This window comes from Ciconia boyciana, chromosome 6, assembly GCF_034638445.1.
Source record: "Ciconia boyciana chromosome 6, ASM3463844v1, whole genome shotgun sequence".
Taxonomy (NCBI): domain Eukaryota; kingdom Metazoa; phylum Chordata; class Aves; order Ciconiiformes; family Ciconiidae; genus Ciconia; species Ciconia boyciana.
Genome location: NC_132939.1, coordinates 63,222,915 through 63,244,410, shown reverse-complemented (window position 1 = coordinate 63,244,410; position 21,496 = coordinate 63,222,915). Strand labels below are relative to the sequence as shown.

At 42.2% G+C, this 21,496-nt stretch overlaps 1 protein-coding gene across 3 annotated transcripts in view; it reads left to right on the top strand.

Annotated features, from left to right (window-relative positions):
• The window catches only part of BRF1 (BRF1 general transcription factor IIIB subunit), a 177,182-nt gene that overhangs the window by 144,040 nt on the left and 11,646 nt on the right, over positions 1–21,496 (top strand). The gene's annotated exons all lie outside the window — the stretch shown is intronic.

The following is a 21,496-nucleotide window of genomic DNA, read 5'->3' as shown; positions in this document are numbered from 1 at the left end:
CCTCTCTCTTAATCTAACCTGAAGAGATTAGAAAAACCCTTAACATCAAAAGGAACCGTAGACACCGTTGTCTCCCAGAGACCCATTGTGTCTAGGAGTGATTTATCAGGAGGCAGCAGCCTGCTCCTGCGCCGGAGCCTTCACCCGCTGGCACCAACAATGCAGCCACGGCTGTAGGTCAGGCTTGCGAGCTCAAACCCTGCCTTGGAAAAACAATGCACAGCTCCCAGCGTGATGGATGGGAAACCCAGCTCCGGGATTCATTTGCCCAAACTTGTTTGGAAGATTTGCTGGTTTTACTGAGTCAACATTTTGCAGGTGCTTCCTATATCCTATCCAGAAGTGGGTAAATAACTTGTATTTATGCAACAGATATATATGTACATACATACATATATACAGTATACAACAAATATAATTAAATCACATCAAAAGTTTGTCTTTCAGCACATGGTAATGTTCAGGTTCTGGATTTTTTATATATATGTATATATATATGTATGTGTGTGTATATATATATGAGTGTGTGTATATATATATGAGTGTATATATATATGAGAGTATATATAAAAACACAAGTTTTACAGAAAAAGTTCTTTAAATAGCTGTTGGAGGAAAATGCAGGTTTTATGCATTTCTTTCTATCTCATTGGGAGAATTGACAGAGAACATTTCTAAGATCCGATGATTACTAGGCTGTAGTTTTCTATTAGCTTTGGGTTGCAATTTAAAATTACTCCTTAAAACATAAGGAGGTCTTAAATTACGAAGCAGTAGGAAATCCTGAGATCCAAGGCCTTGAGTGGGCTTGCAGTATAGTATATATTCATTATTTTGTTGCTACTACAGTAACTCACAGGTATTAAGCACAGCATTATATTAAATTTTTGGTGAAGACCAGACACTAGAAAACTCAAGTTTATGGTTCAGCATTTGCTGATAGGATTTGCAACGTGGGGAAGTCCAGATTTAACATGGTTTTTGCAGAGTACTTGCAAGAGGCCAGCCACAGTAACAGATGCATTTTTGTCTAAATTACTTTCCCTCTCTTTTCAATTTCAATATCTGCTGATTTCACTTTAAAACCCATTTTAAAGCAAATGAAATAGCTAAGACTTTTTCTAGCACTGTAATCAAGACCTTTAATACCCTACCTCTCTATAGACCACAGTTGTAAGAGCTGATATTTGTGGTGCTGTTGCCCGGGCTGGGCAGGGTGCTGGGCATACACTGCGGAAACATGGTGGAGCTGAGGGTACCTCTATTAGGCTCTACTTTCAAGTAATTTTAAAGGTTGATCAAGATTTCCAGGCTTTTATTGGAAGACTTATCTTTTACTGAAGCACTCTCAACAGCAGAGCTCCTCTTGCCTTTGCTGTGCTCCACATCACAGCTCCAGAGATACCTGGCCAGCTTCCAGTTTAAATTCACTTAATAGGGTAAATCTGAAATGATTTAAACACTCTCAGTTTACCACCATAACCAAGGGGTCAAAGCCAGGAGCTGTACAAGCACTAATATTCAAGAGAGTTTTTAAAGAGGAATTTAAACGTAGCTGCTTTAAAACTGTCATTAAGATGAGATAGGGAATGCTTTAGGTAAGTGATTTCAGTCACCCAAGTCTTCTGTTAATGGCTCACCTTCAGATTTTCTGTACTGTAACGTACCTAGGGCTGGATTTTGTCCCACTGACCTCAGTGGACTTTGGTTCACGCTGTCAAACGGTGGAGCAATGTGTATTTTGGTATGTAGGCAGGCACCGCAAAGAATTGTGAGACTGGGTCCCTAACAAGTCGTTGACTGAATGGATGTTTCAGGCTTTCTGCACGCTTTTGGAAGGAGATGGTAAAACAATCTACTTAAGAACACCTGAATTTTTGCCAGTTTGTGCTACAGCTTTGCCTGATAAGTTGCTAAACATGCTGTCTATTGCTATTGCTGCAAATATTTTCCTTTCTTTTCTTTTGTGCGATATTTTTTAGGATGGGCATCACCCTTGTGTTTAATGATCTTGCTTTTCTTTAGCTCTTATCAAGTGTATCTTGGTGTTATTTATTGTCTTTCTGTCTAACTTAGGCTCTTAGGTACTGTTTTGACTGCAGTCTTTCTCCAAATCTGGAAAAAAGAAGCTTTCATTTTGCATGAAAAGGAAAAAATAGCTGCGTTTTTCTTTTCCTTTGAACTTCAGAAGCACAAAAAAAGATTAAATAGGAAAATCGAGAAAAAATAATTCAAAAACATAGAAAGGTGCTCACTGATTAAACTGTAGGGAACATTCACGTATCTGCCATTTGGTCTCCTGAAGATCGATCCTATGAGACTAATCTATGATGCTGCAGCAGTCTATAACAACTCTTAACATATTATCTTTCAGGGTATTATTACTGGAATAAAAATTGCTGGTTTTAAATTTTGAAGATATTGGGATACTCATCCTGGCATTCATCATTTCATAAAATGGATCAACAGTGTTCTCTGTGTGCACACACAGTTCAATATTCTTTCAAAATGATGTTGAAGGGTGATCATGCTGTTCCAGTGATCCTGTCCAGCACAGTTACACTTGGAGGGATGCCAAAAAAACAAGTGAAAAGGCAAGCAAAAAACCAAGCGAAATGTGACTGCTTCGTACCTGATGCTCAGCATTACAAAGGTGTCATCTCTCTCAGTTGGGTGATGAAGGGAAGGCAAAGGAGGGTCTGTGTCGGCATAATTTTGCCCAGTGAGAGTCGCAAAACCAGCTTGAAAGTTTTTTGTGTTGACTTCTGGTCTCTGTAAGTTAGATACTGGGAGTTTGTAATTTGGCGAGGAGGGAGAAGCATCTTTAGTAATGTATTTATTGCTGTACTGATGGACAAGTTATGAAGTTTGGGCTAATTATAATTTCCTGTGTCTCCGTAAGTGGATTCGAAATGACTCGTTTGCTCTTGTGCTGTAGTGACTTTTGTCATTTATTCTTTTTTCTTTCAAGCAACTGAATGCCATATTGCCTCTAAATTGGGAAAATATTAGATTTCCTTAGCCTAATCATAGAGTCTTGTTTTTGCAATTATATTTCGAAACCCTGATGGACAGTAGTCAGTGAAAGCAAAAAGACACAATTCTTACCAAGGCCGGATTTGGAAGCCTCTGTTAAAAATATGGTTATAAAGCAACCTGTGGCATGAGCAGAGGAAGTAGCAAAGTCTAGTTTTCTACTGATTGCCATCTTCTTTCCCTTGGTCATTCCCATCCTCCCCTGGAGCAAGAGCCCCAGCTCTCCTGTGTGAGCCTTTCCTGCAAGCAGAGATGGGTTTTCTGGTGCGAGGCACGTCGCTGTTGGCCGGCTGATACCTGCATGGGACGTGGTCAACTCTTTCCCCTTTGGTGGTGGAACTCTTTTGGGTCTCCTCTTTCTAATTCTGATTTTCACAAAGAGCATGGGAACTTTGTTATTTTTGTGACTTCTGCCTCTGTTGCATTTTGTGGTCCCCGGCCATTTGGAGGGGCTGGAGTGGAGTGAAAGAGAGATGGATGGACTGTCAGCCTGTTGCATAGTTATCCTTTTATAATTATCTTTTCCATGCAGTGGAGAGCGCACCTTGTGTGTGTAGGCAAAGACTTGAAAATAAGGAGTGAATTTCTATTACACAGTAGCTGATTTAAGAGGATTTGGGGAGTTTTTTGGGGGGGGTTTTGGTGGCTTCCCCCCCCCAACTGAGCTACTATCTAAATAGCTTCTAACATTTAGAAACTTGTTCCTTTGAGCATTTTTTCAGAGTGAATCCAAAATCACAGCATTGCTAGGGAAAGAATAATCTTTAAGCCTCAAAAATGCCTATGTTAAAGTTGCCCAGTATTGGCAATGAATACGTAGGTGTGATGCATTTTATCAACTTTGCTTGTAGCGAACCAAAGGGAGTTTGTCATAATACGAGTTGCCTATTGATGACACAGTTGTCTGTGATTGATTAAAAGTGGCAGATTTATTTCAGCTTCAACTCTTTCCATTAGCATTCCTATCGACCATCTGGCAGTGGAAAACCTCACTTGTGAGATAGACTAGGATCTTGTTAAAAAAATTACAAGATTTCTTGGGGCCTTTTTTTTGCCAGTGTCCTGATGAGCCAGAAAGTTGTCACTTTTAGTGACAGTTTTCATTGCCTGAAAGGGTTGAGACTGATGTTGGGTCAGCCTGTGACTTGTTTTTAATGGTTTTTAATTATTGCCTTGATCGCAGCAAACATTTAGTTAATGGTTATGCAAGTACCATTTTGTGGGCTTTGTAGCTCTTCCATAGCATTCAGTTGTTGGTTAGAATGAGAAGGAACATGTTGCTGTTGAAGTGGGAGGAAAAGAGCAAACAACTTTTTTCAAAATGGTACCTACAGAAAACTAGAACTTTCCCTGAATTACTCAATTATGAAAATGTCATAGCGTAATCAAAATCATTTGACCATGCTTAAGATACCCTAACCAAAATCATTTTAAGATCACGTACCAAGGAGGGATGCTTAAGGGCAAAAAATGAATTCTAAATTGATTGTGATGTTCCAAAATGTGGAGTTGCCTGTATGTCCATTAATGGCAGATATATGCACTGATATGAGAGAAATATGGAGCTGGCGTACAATGGGTGATGAAACCTCCGGACATTTAGTGGAGCTCCTGCAACAGTACCATGAATTACATCACCGTCTGAAGAGCAGCAGCTGCTCTGGCCCTACCGTCCCCTGATGAGTAATAGCGTATCAGGGCTATCTTTGGTAAACAGCTTTATGGGGCTTTGCTGCTGCAGTGTTTGGCACTTGGAATTGTAATGCTCTCTCTGGCTTCCCACCTGCAGCATCCTCTGCTCCCCACAAATATAGTAATTCAAAATAAAGGCATGAAATCTTGCGGTTAGGACCCCTTACATCTAGATTTTATAGGGGACATTGTAAAGATTAATGTTATCTGTGCGTTGCAGAGAGGTGAGTTATGGACAGAGAAAACATATTCTCTATGAGTTTCCCTGTATCTGCAGGGTTTGCTTAAAACAGTGCTTTTAAGTCTTTGTTAAACATACCTGGAGGGGTGGGGGGGTTGAAAGACATATTTCCATTTCTCAGAGTGTGATAGATTTCTGTCCAGGATCCCCAGGGCTTGACCTTGGTGGCTGTAAATATTTTAAACGGTTCCATGGATATTTCAAGCTTGTGGCTTGTTGAGGCGTAATGCACAAGGGAGTTCTTCCTAAATGGGCTCCTCATTGTGCTTAGACTCACACAAACATTGCCGCAAGTGAAGGTGTTAAAAAAATATGCATGAAGGTCAAAGTGACAGGTCTTATTAGGAGATTACTGGCAATAGTTCTCTTGAAGAGTAATCTCCTAACAATTTATTCTCAATTTTGTATTCGATCTTGGAAATTGTGTTGAGGCAGCATTAAGATTACATAGAAGGTAGTTACTTGTGCAATATTTAGCATTAGAAAGGAGATGAATCCCTTCTGGTTTTATTTTTCATCATTAGTAATGTCTGCGCTGGAGGAGTATGCAATTTCTGAAAATGAAATGTTTTTGGACAGTTAGCACAGATTATCTGAAACACATACATAATGTATAGTGTAATTCATTTGAAGGTCTCCTATGTTATTCTTTTTTTTTGGTCTTAAGTAGGATAGGATAATGTTGGAGGAAAAATTTGGAAGAAATTTATTCCGCCACTCGAAGGCATTTTCTGGAGGATTAAGATTTGTTTGTTTTTAAGTGTTTCTCAAAAAGTGCTTCTCTTGTCCGCTGTTTTAATTGTGCCATCACATCTGTGAAAGATCATTATCATATTCTTTTATATGGGCACGTGTCAAAGCATTACTCACTTCCAACCATCTGTAGACTATTTGATAAAAATGCTTCAAAAATGGAGCTGCTAACAGACAAGGCACCATCCGTCTATCAGAAAGTTTCTTAAATTTCCTCACCTACAGGTTTATTTGTCCTACTTACTGCATTTTCTTTCAGAAACAATGCCTTTTGGCAGCTCCTGTTGTATTCATACTGGTTTTTGGATAACTGGCCAGACTTAGGCACAACACCATCTCAGTGCACTCTTCTAGATCCCTTGCCAGTTGTCTGCTTGAACACCATCTGTTCCTGGCAGGAGTTACCTTCGAATACCTAGCAAAACAGGTCATGGGAAAAACCAAAATCTTCCAGAAGCTAATGGTGTTAACATACCCCGCGTCTCTAACGCCATTAGCATTTTCCTCGTAGCACTTCAGGAAACTTGGACTGTTTAGGCAGATTCTCTTACCCCATGCTCTTTCCTTTTGAGGAGTACCATGTCTGCCCAGGCAAACAGTGAGGACGGTGCTAACTCGCAAGAAGATATTTTGTGGAAAGCTCGAACAATGTGTGAACTCCAGTCCTACTTCATAATGAGATGGAGAACTGTGCTAATGAAATCTGCAGGAGACAATAAAGTGAGTCATACAGCAAAGAAGACTGAAAACGGCCGTGCAGAGCAGTGCCACTGAAAAAAACTATAACTGAGAGCAGGAAATAAAAAAGAGCATCTTGGAAAAAATCCAGGCTAATGCATCCAAAGAAATATAATCTGAAATGCAGACGTACACGGGAGCAGGAGCTGTAAAAGCCATAAGGCTGAAAGAGAGAGAGAGATAGTGGACTGCAAATTAGATATGAGGCTCTACAAAAGGACCACTTTGGGCTACGCGTTGGAGAAGCAGCACGTGACAGATTAGGGAGGCATTAGGCCTGTCTTGGAGAACCATTCCCTTCTGCGGATGAGAGAATTGGAGTCATTAGGGTGATTTCAGCAAGAAACAAAATGGTGATGATCTGGAGGAAATGCTGAAATGCTATCCGTACTCTGATGGTAGGAGCCTACGCATACGTGAGCGTGCGAGCGTTTACAGCGTAGATGAGGGAAACGGCAGCATATGGCATGGCAGAACTAGGCTGAAACGGCGGAAAAGGCTCCTTTCAGTGGGACGGCAGAAGGAGAGTCTCGGCGGCGGTAAGGTTGAGTGCCATGTTTGAAGACAGCATAGTCAAAATAAGGGTTGAGGGCCAGATACTGAAGTGACATAAGAAAATTCTTGTCTCTTTTTGGAGCTGTAACTGATTAGATCAAGTCTGAATTTGTTCCTTAAGGCACTCATGGCCTTGAAGAAGGAGACAAATGGGGACGGTGAAGCATTTGCGCACCGCTGTGGGTCCTCTGTAGCTGGAGGTGAACTTAAACCACGTCGAACCAGAGGGTGCTGCACATCCCGGTCAGTAATGGGCGAGAGAGGAGAATGCTGGGCTGGCCCAGTTTCATCTCCCTGCGTGGGAGTCAGCACCCTCAGACTTTTTTTCAACTAGTAACGCAAGTAGAAGTGCAGTAGGGTTTGAAAACATCTTAAAAGAAGTTTGTAAATCACCAGGGCCGGTGTGTTTCTCCTGCGGGAGTTTAGCTGTCACAGGCTCCTTGGAGTGGGGAGCAGCCGAAAGCTCCTGCCTGGGATCGAGGGGAAATGCCTGTGAACGGCAGCAGCCGCCCCAGTTGTCTTCACCTCTCTCCACCATTGCTTCTGTTGACCCTGTTAAAGTGGGTTTAGTCTTAAAGAAACAAATCTTCAGCAAATTATTTCCCCACTCCAGTTGCCATTCTCATAGACATGTTACCATTTTAAGTAGGAACGGTTACTTTGACCGGTTTTTTTTTCAGTGCAGCAAGCAGAAGGGGAAACTAAAATCTGATTTACTGTGGTCCTGGATGCAGGTCAGTTGTTCATGTCAAAAAGTTTATATGAAAACAGGTTACTTGGTAATTTTGAAAGTGGTCCAGCTTGCTGCTTAGTAGGACTGCATTTTGCAGAGCCTGATTATTCAAACTCCTTTTTCTAATATTAGCATTAATTCCCCTATAGCGGTGTTATAAAGTTGCTTATTTCTCAGTCCTTTTAAATGTGGGAGCCTGTCTGTAAGGAGAGTAGACAGCTTATCAGCTCAGCAGCTGCCGCTGCTTGCCAATATCGTATGTTTGGTAAATGCTCGCAGTCAGCCTTAAGAGTTTACGGACATTGCCTTGCCTTTCTTTCTCTCTGTATTTCACCGCACTGTTTAAATCAGGAGTATTAAAAGTCCTGCTAAATTTAAAGAGAAGAAGGAATCTGTGACTACACCAGCCCTGCCTCCTCCCGCAAAAAATGAGAGCTGGAGCCAGCCGAGGAGCGAGGGGGCTCGGGATTTTGGGGGGCTCTGCAGACCTACCCCTAACAGCGGTTCTGTGGGTGCAAAGTGAGCCCAAAGGTAATTTATGACTTTGTCAGAGAAATGGAGAGGGAGGAAAAGAGCCTCCAAAACAGCACTTTTCATAGCTCGGGGTGGGGTTTTTCCTTCTTTCAAATGTTTTTGTTTTATTATATCTGACACCAGTCAAGGAGAGGGGAAGCTCTTTAACCTTAATGCAAATAAAACAGTAGTGCTTTAGAAAAAAAATGTGTTCACTTTATACCTCTAGGCCGATGGTTTTGACAGACCAGAGAATTTAAAAATAAAATTACTCATTAGCTGGGGTTTTTTCTTAATCTGTTTAGCTGTATCAATCCATTTGAAGCCTGATTTTTGCTTAGGAGGAGTAAAAAATTACCTATAGCAATAAATCCATCTGTCTGTCACGCTGTTTATCTGTCTATCTATCTATCCCCTAAAGACTTTAAAATGTTGTTTTTTATTTCTGTACCGTTGCTGAAAATCAATTGTGACATTTTCTGTTTAGGCTGCTAAAGGTTTTGGCAGATAGAACATGGATTTTGTCTTTTGATGGTGAATTCAATTCAGCATTTATTGCAAAGTCCTCAAGTGTTTAAGCGTATGGTGATAGACAACTAAAACTCCCGCTGTGCTTAACTCCACCAGGTCTCTTCAGTAGTTCTGCTATTCAAAAAGAATTGGGACTTGTTTCATCTGTTTTTAATAAATGTGAGACTTGCACGCTATTTATGTCGGAACTGAAAGCCAGCTTTGTGTTGCAGTTTGACATGTAGAGTCTAACTTTTTAGCTCTTGCTCCTAAAGACACCTACTCAACTTATGATTTTGGTATCTTTTTAAAAATTTGAGGGGCTTGCGTATCACCTTATCTAAACTGTGATGTTGAAATGTGTACATGAAAGGAAAGCAAAAGTTGGTCTGCAAAAATGCTGGTCGTGTGAGAGAGTACACACCTGGACTTGCTTACTGGCCGAGGTGAATACCACCAGCATTTGGGAGCAATCGGCTTTGGTTATGTCCGTCGTGCTGTTGCTAAAGCTGGGGAGAGTCCGACGGAGTCCTCTTTCGAATATCAGAAAATGAGAGGAGGATGGAGCTGGGTTTGATGGGTCAGGCGTTAGCATCAGCCTGGAATCTCCTGCATCATCTTGGAGAAATTGTTCAGGTGATATCTACAGGAAAAGGTTTGGTGATCCCAAGCTCCTGAGCTTCCCGGGAGCTGTAACACCCTGTAGGCATGATTTTGTGTCTGAGCTAACGTGCATTAAATGCTGTCAGCTGTTAATGGGGGCCATGGAGGTATCGCAGGGATCAGTGTATGGCAGATGAGGGAGGGCTGTTCCAGCGTGGTTTTGCCAAACACTCTTGTTGTGCCGCCAGGACGACTGATGGGCCAGGAGCCCAGGGCGTGACCGCAGGGACAGCACTCGCTCAATGACTTCCCCCTATTTCTTTTGTCAAGAGATGAGAGAAATCTGCTCCAGGGCTCTCTGCGTGGTGCTGCCATTTGGTAAAAATACCACATCACTCGTATGCCGTTTCTGAAGTGTATTTTTTCACTTTTGTCCTGCGAGATGGATGGGAAATTTGAATGTTTGGACTACTTGCATGGACACCATAATTCAATGGGAAGATGCAGAGGCAATAAGTTCAGTGTTGGATGGATCAACTTTTGCCACTGTTGGTAATTGTTTTTAGCATCTTCATGTAAAACGAGTTCATGGTAGAAGCACGTATTTCGTTTATGAAGTTTATGCTGCTTTCTTGTTCATCTTTTAGGATTTTCAAATAAGGTATTAATACTGAGAAGCCTAGAGGTAACAAGAACCTTAGAGAGCTTCAGCTGTAATTTCCCCGTTGAGGCTAGGCAAAACATTACGCTTCTGAACTAATACATTCTTGCTCTAAGAGCGACTGTGAAAGTTCACGTCAAAGGGTCATGAATTGGTACCAAACTAATTTCCAAATGTAAGTCTATCATGCATGTGTTTAAATTTGATTCAGTTCCTTTAAAACAGTTTACTGTGAAAAGCTTTTTCCATAAAAATATGCACAGTGAAAAGTGTTTACGTTACAATATGGCACTTACATTGCATTAAAAAAAAAAACTTTATGCATCTATTTATTTGCTGTAACATTTTACTAACCAACTGAGCAAAGTAACCCGGAGATCTGTGGTGTCGTGCTAAAATCCCAAGTGTTAGGTTGCCAAGTATTGATGTGCCCACGATACTTTGTAGACACAAAAAAACTAAGGCAAACTGGAATGATGCTGTAGTGCTGATGAAGAAAATACAGTGCATGGAGATTAAACAGCTGAAAGGCAGACATGTATTACAAGTGAGTCTGTGCAGACTGTTGTCTCAATGGGCCAAGCACTTCTTAGGCATTTGCTGCATATTTTGACCAAGTACAGAACGTAGGAAATCTAAACTTAACGCATTCAAGACTAAAGTTTCTTAAAAAAAAAAAAAAGGGGAGGGGTGTCACTGTTTTTTTATGTTAGAGGGTTTTTTTAGCTGATGCTTCAGAAATGCCTTTTCAAACTTAGAAAGCAAAATGAGTGTGGTGATGACAAAGAACAAAAGCAAAGTTGCTCGTTAGATTTAGTTAAAGCTAAGTTGATCATCGATACAAATTTGCATTATTTTCCCAGCGTGGCATTCTATAACAACTTTCCTTGGTGTGCTTTTGTTTCAGTTGACATTTGCTTGAATGGCCAAGCAAGTTGGCAAATTTTGTGCTCCTGGTCTTTGAAGTTGTGGCTTCAGCCCAAACAGCCTTCTCTTTGTGTACGGCGGGGAGCCCCTTTGCTTTGGAGAGGGATGCGTGCAGCACAAAGCCTAGAAAGGGTCTGTACATACCGAGTCTCACAATACTTCTTAGCACTTAACTTTTAAGTAGCTCAGGTCTTCTAGGAATATTGGTTTATTTTTTGTGAATTTTTAATGCAAGGAGTTAAAGTTCAAAATAAAAAAGAAAAGCAGAAGATTAACCTGAAAGTACATTTTTCATTGATCTTTAAACATAGGTTAGTATGTAGAAAGATTGAAACTACAGTGGGAATTTACTGTCTTCTATGTTCAATACAATTGTTATTTCATGACAGAGTTCAAGTGCAAGCTCTCCGAGATACAAAGAAAGAAGTAGGGATTTACTTGAGACGGATAGCGTTTGTTTAGTCTTTTACTCATTCTTACTAGAGTGGTACTAAAATCTGTTGTATGTCAAAAATCATCTGAAAAACTTGACAATATATGAATGATAGGATGGGAAGGAGGAATTTTATATAAGTAAGACAGTGTATAAGTATCTATTTGTTGTAGTATTTGCACATTTCACGGTCAGTTGAACTCCTTTTACTGTTCACAGTCCATATCTTAATAATAGTGATAGGAATGTAGCTTGCACAGCATATACGTGACTCCTTCTCAGATGGCCTGATTTCATCCTAGCTGTATATGTCCAAGGGAGCAGCACGGTGCTGAAAGGCAACCGCAACCGTTAGAGCTTTTCAGTATTTCGGTGTACACAAAGTTGAGGATGTGCATGAGCAGTTTTCGGATGGAGCCTTGTAGCTGCAGTAATTTTCTTTTTAATGCGTCTTCTGTAGCCACTGCGAAGTGGAGGAAAGGACGTTGTTCAGCAATAGGAATCGCTTGCCTGGCTTTTACGCTGACCTTTCTCAGAAGCTGGATTTTTGATGGCTGAAGAACTAAGCACTGGAGGCCACAATTTCTTGGAAGGGATGGGTTAAAAAATGAGGTGGAGTCAGGATTTTTAAATAGATCTTGTCACATGGGTTTTGCTGTGTTTTGCTTTGACGAGGAGTGACTAATTCCCAGTTACAGAAGTTTTGGCCATCTGAATGTTTAAGATTGGGGTCAACCTTCCACCTGTCCAGGTGAGGGCTTGGTGAAGAGGAGACGTCAGGAGCCATCTGGGTGGGCTGTGAGCCAAGGTCAGGGCGACGTCTTCCCAGCTAAGCCCAGCCGCTTCTCACCGTCCCTCAGATCTGCCGGCTGACCTGCTTTTGCAAGTGCCCTTTAACCGATTTCGAAAACTCCAGCAATTTCAAAGGGTAATAGTTAGCAAAGGTCTCTTTAGGCTGACCTGACTTGTTTTGACTGAGCCAAATTAGGGACTGGTGGCCCAAGCAGAGCTGCCCCGTTCACCGGCCCCATGCAGGCAGCCGCGGGCAGCATGGCTTCACATGGAGAGGTTTTCTAATTGATCCAGTTAAACCAGCGCGAGAGGCTGCGAGGGGCATCTCCCCTGCAGTTTGAATGAGGTTTCTGTTGGCTAATTTGTGTCTGTTAACACTAGTATTAAGCTGTATTAAAGCAAACCACTATTAAATAAGCCTGCTTTATGTGTAGGATCCCCTACAACAGCTAACCTAACTTAATTACAGACGTGCAACGTGGAACTTACACAAGACGTGGAAGAAGATGGTGCTGTCTGCTCATCAGAAGTAGCGTCCTCCTTTCTTGAAAGGGGTTGCACATATTGTACACAGATTTTGAAACAGCAATTAATTTTGTTTTCCTTCCTAACATTTCCATTTGGAATTTTCTTTCCGTAAGAAAATGTGGCTGCATTTTTACACTCATCTATTTATCTGCACCAAATGCATTGCGAAGGAGATAGGCTTTTTATAACATGAAGGGCTTCCGTGACCTGGTTCAGTGATTCGTTGTTACGTAACAGTATGTGTGAGCGAGTGCCCATAGTGTGTAGCAATGCATCTTTTAAACTTGTGTCGTATTTGATGGTAAATGGCCATTTTCCCAGTGATTTGTACCATTTTTGCACTTGATTATCCATGCATGCTTATAGCCAAGTAGAGATTGCCATGCAAGCAGCTTCCAAGGTTGGAGTAAAAGGGTACGGTTTACTTTCTGGACCTTTCTTATGTCAGTAGAGGTTGGATCCAAAGTTTTGAGAGAGCTGTAAGAACTTTCAGATTTACAGGAACTTTGACTTGGGGGGATATTCTTCTAGCAGAGCATCCTGTTGGCTTTTTGTGATGGGATGTGGGATCAACTTCATTTTAACTTTGAAAAAGGCAGTACAGATCAATGTGTACATGTTTACAGTGTATGCTGCCATCTGACTGATTCATGCACTGGATGCAGCCTGCTCTTGCCTGTTGCTGAAATGGTGCAATTTTGGCTCTCTCTATGAGGTTCCCTCATCCCTTTGGTATCAGCATCTCCTGATGAGGTGAGAACAGGTATCCCACAGCGTAGTTGTAAGGAGTAAAGAAGCCAGATGTAGGCTCGCAGGGCATCACAGCACCGGTGGCAGCGAAGCCTGGCGTACCCTGTGTGGCAGAGCTGGGAGGAAGACCTGACAGACCGGTCCTACGGGCTTCATTAGGGAGCCCAGTTTACACAAGACAGAAAGTACTCAGGTGGTTACACGGCAATCACATGCCAGCCTGACTTCAGCCATCCACAGAGCATCGCTATGGTTATTAGCTAAGTATTTCCATAATGTGTGTCTCTACAAGTTATAATTAGAGCCAAGCCTGCCCCTAGCTAATTACAAGCTTGCTTAGAAGTATAGTTTATATAAAGCTTTTAAAACTTTATATGGGGAAGATATACATCCACAGGCATAATAGGAATGACGCCTTATTTTCAAAATGAAATTTATAGGCTTTGGTGTCTGTTTCTGCCTCCCTTTACAGTTTTGTACAGGCTTTTTTGTTGCATCCTCATCCAAAGTTTTTGCAGAAATATTGCCCAAGTTTTGCCAACATCAAGCCAGCGATTTTTGAGTTTTCTTCTGAGTGTTTTGCTCTCACTGCTGAGAGAGTAAACCAGATGTTAAGATGTCTTTGAGCTTTGTGTTTGGAGAAGATTAATTAATAATACTTAGATCTCTCATAAAAAGAAGATAAGGAGTCTTGAAAGTGGTGAAACTTTTTGTTGAACGCATCACTACGAGGTCTACATAAATAATGATCCATTTATGGAGACTTGCTGTGAGTTTGCTTAGATGGTGCTGCACCTGTACATCCTCAGCTCGGTCTCTTAGGAATAAAGCGATGCTGGCAGCATAACCCCCTTAGAGCCTGAAGCAGCAATACGGGCAAGCCTCGGTGATGAGCCGGGCTGTGAATGCGACACACGGTGGGCTGTACGGTGGGCTGGCGTGGCTGTGGGTCTAACGCGGCATTACCCGCACCGGGGTGGTGGTTGCAGCACCGTGCGCCAAGCACCGTGCCGGCCAAGGCCTCTCTGGGATGACTCCGGGTAACTGTATGGCAAAGGCAAGGCCAGATGGTACTGCCATGGTCACCGCTGCCCTTCCAAGGTGTTCTCTTTGGATTTTCGTATTTACGTGCTATCTTCCATTCCCCGCTTCCAAGTGCTGCTCTCTCAGGAACAAATGGTGTCTGAAAAGGAAAGGGAACACAGTGGAGCCTGCAGTGCTCGTGCACTTGGCTTTTGACACCTTTGTTACAAGGGGATGCTCACGTAGCCTCCGTCACCACTGCTTTTTGGGAAGAAAGAAGTGGGGTGCATAACCCTCATGTATGGCTGAGGAAAAGAAACTCATGAGATAACTCCTGCAGCTGATGAATTCCCTCTCCTTGCTTCTGTCTAGCCATTTTTTAATTTGGTATTTACTTTGATTATTCAGGTCAGATCAGATTTAGGTCAGTTGTGATGGATTTTTTCCAAATCCAGTTCCCTTGATTCCTACTGTAAACGCTTACCAGATGACACAATGTGAAGCTGGAACAGACTTGGGCTGTGTGATGACCGAATAAAATCTCAGTGGGAACCGCTTCCACGTTCCTGAGATCAGTTTCTCATGTAATAAATTCTGTATCCAAAATTGTATCAAATACTTTTCTGACAAGAGTGAGGGGTTTTTTTCTAACAGAAAAATCCCAGCAGAGCTATTTATAAGAAGCCTGTCTCTTGTGTTTGCACTCACATGCCTGTTACTCAGACCTACACTGAAGAACAAATATAAGTAAAAACTTCTCCGTGTCCTTGCTAGTGCTTTTGGACCCACCCGCTTTGGTCTCGTCTGACATCCTCCACTACATTTCTTTGATACTGTTCTGTTGGTAAGAGTTGCCATAGGAAACCACCATTAAAGACTTCTCCCCGAAGGAGTAATCTGGATTTATATGGTGACACCTTTTCTTTGCAGACCGTTTCACTGCTTTGTTCTGCCTGATCCTCTCCTGGCCGTGAGGGATGGGGAGGAGTGATCCGAGAGAGTGCCGTGCTCGTGCCAAGTGCCACGCTGTATGCCAGCACCTGCAAAACCTCGTACGACAGCGAGTAGCCGAGAGGCGAGCGCCTGGGCGGTGCACGGTGCTGCCCTTCGGCTTGGGAGGAGGAGGCCACTCTGTTTCTTGAATGCAAATCCAGGCACGGGAAAAGCCACTTGAGTTGGTTTTTTAAGTATTAAATTTAGAGCTGCGTTCTTTCACTGTTAGTTCCTAAAATGAAATTAGAAAACGTCCAGAAATTCTTCCTAGCCCAACCTACAGCTGCTTCTCCTCTGACCGCCTCTTGATTCATTTCCTGACACGGCAGAGGGAAGCCTTGACACCAGACTTCCCTGAGGTGTGTCCTGGCTCGCGTATCGCTGCATGTCAGTCTCTTCTGCATTAAATCAGACAGAGAGGCCTGTGCTTTCAGCTTTGAAAAGTCCCGGTGTACCTGGGGCACGGGGGAGAGCGGGTTCTTCCACACGTGTCTCCTCGGTGGCTGCAAAAGCCACGTTAAATCATCATTCTACCATTCGGCTGCTTGATTAGATGTTCTGTGCATACCTCAAAATATGTGATGTTTTAAAGCTAGATTTGCTATTTAAATAAGAGGTTTGCCTTAATTGGCTGTTATAAATTACAAGCAAGAAGGAATGATTTATTGCTTATAATTAGAAATGAGTTACGAAGGGGAATGTTGGTAATCATAAAATAAAGCTTGGAATACATTGATTTCCAGATGGCTGGCAGTGAAATTGCTCTTTAATGTATAATAGACCAGACACAAGGAAAAAAAATCTGTTATCCATTTTTATTCCTGATGGATTACTTGTATGAATCTATACCTGAATTTTGAAATATTAGTTTTGGCTGCATAATCGGATGAGAGAAACTTAATTTGCACAGTGGTATATGCTATCAGAGGTGGTAGAAGGGGTGAGTTAGTATTTTGCCTAGCATGATTTTTGTCCTTGTAATGTCAACAGGGAAGATCTAACGGTAAATCTGGCATCACTTTTGGGTATAACAATCTCAGTGGATTGTTCTCAGAGACTGCAGGTTACTAAGATGTTTTTCTTTTCATCTTTTGCCTCGTTAGCTGTTTTTATGAGGTTGAGATTGATCAAAACACCTGTCCAAAAGCAAATATCTGTAATCCTCCTTGCTTGAGTCTAGAAAAATATATTTGCACCAGAAAGAGAGATGGCAGTGCTACTGCTGAGAGCTTTTCAATAGCATAATATTTCTGTTCAGATGATAATGTGTTCATTTAACTTTTTAAATTTTATTTCTATTACTGTAGTTCCAAGCATGGTTTAAAAATGATTTATATTTGCCTTATCTGCTCATAATGGTGCTTTCTGCTGTGACAGATGCATTCTGCACTGTTACCATTTGAAAGACCGTGCTACAAGATAGTTAGACATATTTGGATTGTCATCACATGAGTTGTCTCACGCCCATGTTTCAAAAGTGACACTGCCATTAGACTTGCCTAACTGAGACCATCATGACTACTCATTTACCTTCATTAAAATGCTTCATAGCTTCCTTATTTTAAGTAGCTTTTCCCAGCAAGGTGCAAATCTGCCTCGCTGCCATCATTTCATCTGGAAAAATTTCCATGGTGAAAGGAATAGCATATTTTCAACTAATATTTTCCTGACCTGTGGAGAGATGAGCTCATCAGTGTCTTTATTGACAAACCCAGGAAGAAGGTGTGTCGACCAGAAATATTAGATCAGTCAGCCTTTCTTGTCCTGGAGCAATTGTAATTTCCCATGGTCTGCAGCAATTTCCTTTAGAAGCAGATATGTGCAGAGATTGTTTTGGATCTGCTGCAGTAGCGTAATTTCATTTGGTCCCAATAAGGTGGCCTTAGATTTCATTCTTTTCATTTTTGCTGTTGAAAATCTTTTGGTTTAGTCAGTGGAAAGAACAAGTTGCTATTTTACAGCATCTAATTGAGGAATGAGTGCCGCAGCTATGCAGAAAAATATTGCCTGCTCTGAGTTGGGTTACTGAAGACAGATATCGTGGCCTCTGCCCCTCTCTGAAAAGCCTGAAGTAGGTGTTTAGTTCGCTCTACGTTAGCAAAGTCCCTGCTTTTCAAAAGCGTATCGGTGACTGACGTAGGTGCTTAGTTCCTCGCTGATAAATATATCCTTTAGTGAATGACAGAGGTTCTTATTTTTTTGCCAGTTTACTTCTGTGAGCTTTGGTCCCTAGATACTTAAGCCTGTGCATTTGCTAGAAGAGGCCAATCTCATTAGCACTGAAGATGTTCTCAACGCTGCGTTGTCTGATGCTGCGCTGATGAAAGTGAAGCTCCTCTGATCCAGCATGAAAGAGGACTGAGTGGGAATCAGAAGTGGGAACAATTTCTCATTTCACTCTAGTTTTTGTTGTCACTTCAGCTTTGCTTTTTTTCTGCTTGAAATGGCTCTTTCTGTAGCGTTGCTTGTTCAGAAACAGGAGGAAAACGTTGGCTGTGTTGGTGGAGTTGGTGGAGTTCACACAGACGTGTTGGAGCAGCGGTTGAAATAGCTGGCTCAGGCACTACTCAGTGCATCCTAGTCTTGCTGCCTAGGTACCTGGTAGCATCTAGCAGGGTTCAGACCCTACCTGCTGCTCGGTTGGTCCCATTTGTGCAGCTGGCAGCACCGGGGTTAGCCAGCTCCAAGGGACCTCGCTGTGCGTGAGCTGAGCTCATTGCAGTGGGGATGTGCGCTTCAGTTAGTGTCTTTTGGTCATTGGTTGGAGCCTCTGCAACCCTGTCACTGGGGAGAGTGATTCAGGGAAACTCCCTGGGGCTTTCACACTGATGGTGAGCTGGGCTGGCTGAATGGCTGGTCAGCCTGGCCTTGGGAAAGCCAAAAAAACCTGCCTGCCTCACGTTCAGGCACACGTGGTTTCAAGGTGTGAGCATCAGAGATGCTTCGTCTCTCTGCAGAGCGTGATGTTGTCCATGGTTGTATCTGGACTTCTTCTGGTGTGCCGTGGTGCACCCTTACCTCAGCCCCATCCGCAAGACATCAGGCAGCCGTTCCTCAGTGTCACAGCCAGCCATGGCCTTGGCCACGCGCCTTGGTTTCCTCTCTAGGGGACGGAACGGCTCTTGTGAGCACCCGGCCCTCAGCCAGAAGCAGATGTAGAAGACGGTGGGATCGCAGCTGGATGTGCAAACCTCAAAGTGCTCCGGGGTCACAGTCATGATTGCAGACTCTGTTTCGCCCTCTGGAAAACAGCAGTGGTGCAAGTCCGGGAGGGTCAGCCCTTTGTCCTGACCTCATGGCAGAACAGTGGGCCGGTATCTCCTGACGTCGTTGTGTTTCCAACAAGAGCATTAAATCCTTGCAGAGAGGTAATTCCCAGCTTTCCGGTAAGGATAACATTGACGGTACCTAATTAAAGGGCACTTTTAGCCGGGGTAAACATTTATATTAATTTCCTTCTCACACAGATGTCTGGTAAACTGACCTCCTGAGGCAAAACCATCTGGCCTCAGGTGGGAGGAGGATCTCAGCCAGCGTGGAGAACCTGACCGGTATCTTGCCGAATCATTTCTCTATAGCTTTTTCTGTCACTGAAGTGGCATACATATGAAAGGCCTGTGGTATGGATATATAAGTTTTATGGCATTTGTCTTGGATGACCTGCATAATTACATTGCAGGCTTGTGGCTGCGGGCTCCGTTGTATCTCTGCTTTCCATCACGTATTCTGGGATCGTCCACGTATAAAATTAGTATGGGCGGTAAGCAGCAATAAGATGTTCCCTACTTGGATGGATTAAATTAAAATTCAGTAAGAAACAGAGCTTTGGGTGAGTTTCCAAATTACTTGCAGGATTGCACTGAGGAGATTGTTATGGTATCGTAAACCTTTTTGGTGGGCGAACAGCCTGATGCAAGTTAGGTGGTTTTATTGCCTCATAGTGCTCTTTCTGTTTTATGTACTGTGCTGTGGAATCTTTTGTTATTAAATAATAAGCAAAATAAAAACAGTTGTTTGTCACAGCCAGCTTGTTTTTCAGAGAATTTACTCACTTTGGAAGTTCAGTCTGTGTGGTCTCCAGCCCTGTCAGGAGCTATTATATTGAATCATCTTTTAAATTGTTAAGCTGGAGGACAAACCTAGACGTTATCGTGCACATCTCAGCTGAGAGCAGAGCGGATTCAGCAGGGAGCAGCCTCTGATGCCATGTACCGTGCCATTAGGTTTTGTTGCAAACATGTCAAGATTATCTGCTTCCAGTGTTATGTGTGTTGGCTGACATGAGCATTTGCAGATCTGCATAATTTTTGCAGTAGTTGGAAATGTGGATATAACACTTGGGGCTGTGTGAAATCTTTTTTTTCCCCTTTTACGGATCACATTGCTGTTCAGAAAGTTGCTTGTTTTGTTACTCGCCGCCACAAGGTACTGTATTAATTTGCAAGGTTCATAACGAAAGTGCCCCCAACTAGAAATCATTGTAACTCGTGAACAACTACAGAAACACTTGGGAAGACCAGGAGTCCCATTACTTTCCAGTTGCAACATTACATTTTAAATAGAGGCTGTTGTTGCTTTAGCTTATATGGAATTGTATCTTAATGCAGGATATTATTGTTATTTATGGAACTTGGCAACCCTGAATTCAGTCTGGACTTTGATGGACAGGATTTTTCACGTGTAGTGTATATGTGCATGTGTGTGCTGTGCTAGCCTTTCACAGATGAGGTGGAGTCATGCACATTAAAAGTTGGATAAGATACTTCAGTTACTTGTTTTTTCAGGCTGCTTTGTTCATCATTAGTACTCAAACCTATCCCAGCCTCAAAAGCAGTCATGCTCTTCCACGAAGACACTTTTTTCCGCCCTCTGTGGTGCAGCCAGACAGCAGAAGGAGCCTGTATCTGTAGCCATGGCAGCCAGTAATTTATTGCTCCATATGGCTGGTGTGGCAGCAGCTGCTCTGGTTTAAGGAGGTCAGGACATCGGGGCATTTAAGAAACAAAACAAAACCCCACTATAAAACCTTCCTAAATGGTTTTGTGCAGTAATAGTAGGGTTTTCCATAGGCATAAGGAGAGCCTAGGGACAGAAATTAACTTTTCTTTTTATATATTTATAACTTTTATAACTTTTTTTCTTGTTATATAATTTTAACCGAAGACATTATTTCAGGGGGGAAATAAGTTTTGTCTCTCTTTGCAATGGTTTTACCTTTTTTCAGTTTTTGTTGCTAGTGGTTGTAGGTAGCACATAGTACCGAGGCACAGCAAGCTGGACTGCTCAGCCCACATGGCAAGTGCTCCCTTCAGATCTGCACTGCAGCAGGTAATGAACAACCAAAGCAGGAGCAGGATCCGACCCGCTGCTTTTGGATGCATTAGATATTATGCTGAGAGAGAAACTGTATTGCCCAGATTGAATGGCAGTGCTACATTTCTAGTAATGAAGTGAAGATGTATACTTCGTGAGCAATTAGCATGGAACAGAAATACAGCTTTAATTTCAGCTTGGGTGTGCGAATCACTTGCTGCTGAAAAATGGTATAGAAGGACTCTTGGATCAAGCACTAAAGTTTGCAAATAGGCTTTTCATAAGCGTGAATCTTTTTATTTTCATTAGGGGACCACTTTAATTAAAATGAAACTGGAATGTTTACTCTTTGCTTCCTATAGCTGTGATTGTTTTCTTCACTGTGTGAGCACATGTATAATTTGCTCTAAAAGAAATGTCAGCAGTTTCTGATTACCTTGTGAGTCTTACTCAACAGCTTGATTTTAATTGAGGGGAGGAAGGATTTCAGGGTGCTCCGGGGAGGTCTGATGTCTTTTGGTAGCAGGAGGAAATAGGTGCTATCTTTGGTACGATGTTAATTGCAATAATCACTACTACTGATTTAAAATAAAGGTACTTCATTTCTTACCATTGTTGGTTTTTTTCAGTCACGTCAATGAAATACAACCTGTTTGGTAATTAGCATCCTTCAGCTCCATAACGTTTTGACATTGCTGCATT